The sequence below is a fragment of the Hipposideros armiger genome, unplaced genomic scaffold, assembly GCF_001890085.2.
Source record: "Hipposideros armiger isolate ML-2016 unplaced genomic scaffold, ASM189008v1 scaffold_118, whole genome shotgun sequence".
In the NCBI taxonomy this organism is placed as follows: domain Eukaryota; kingdom Metazoa; phylum Chordata; class Mammalia; order Chiroptera; family Hipposideridae; genus Hipposideros; species Hipposideros armiger.
In genome coordinates this window covers 693,556-694,462 of record NW_017731468.1, presented here as the reverse complement: position 1 = coordinate 694,462, position 907 = coordinate 693,556, and the positions used below count along the sequence as shown (strand labels likewise).

General features: G+C 37.4%; 1 protein-coding gene across 1 annotated transcript in view; it reads right to left on the bottom strand.

Annotated features, from left to right (window-relative positions):
- THADA (THADA armadillo repeat containing) overlaps positions 1–907 on the bottom strand; it is a 323,536-nt gene that overhangs the window by 242,055 nt on the left and 80,574 nt on the right. The window lies entirely within an intron of this gene.

The window sequence follows — 907 nt, the reverse complement described above, 5'->3', positions numbered from 1 at the left end:
TCAGAGCTGGCGTCCCAAGCCAACTTCTAATCAACGCGCCACTCGGCAGGCCTGAAACATTTATTTTTTAAAATGACCTCAAACCTAGCCACAGATGTAGTCTCAATAAATACCAAATAATTAATATCTTACTGATTATGTCTGATAACAGTGGAATAAAGTTGGAAATCGATTTTTTTAAATACTTTTAAAACAGACACATTTTAAAACGCTGGTCAAAGAAAAAATTCTTAATATTTAGAACTGAACGATAGTGAAGATGCTACATATCAACACTTGCGGGATTCACTTTAAATGGAATTTTTAAAAGTGTATAAACCTTAAATTCTTGTATTAAAAAGAAAGACTATAAGTGAATATGCTCAGTGTCTGATTAAGACAATAGAAAAAGAACAATAAACTCAAATTAGAGAAAGAAAATTTAAAGAGCAGAAAATTTGAAAATAGCAATGACGTAAGAACGTTAACAAAATCAAAAGCTGATTCTTTGAAATAGAAACAAACCTCTGACAAGATTAACCAAGAAGATAGAGGAGAAAATAAGCAGTATCATGAATACCAAAGAGGACATGGTTACAGATACATCAGAGAATAAAGCAAAAAATAATACTATGAATAACACTGTCAAATCAAAGACAAATAACCAAATTAAAGGCAGGTAAAGTCTTTAAACAGATTCACAGACATAATCCAAAAGACTAATAACTAGGGGCCGGCTGGGTGGCTCACTCAGTTAGAGCGTGAGCTCTGAGCAAAAGGGCTGCCAGTTCGATTCCCACATGGGCCAGTGGGCTGCACCTGAGCTGAGCTGCCAGCGCTCAGCTGGTGAGAGCATGTGCTCTTAACAAGGTTGCCGGTTCGACTCCAGCATGGGATGGTGGACTGAACACTTCCCGCCCCCCACCAC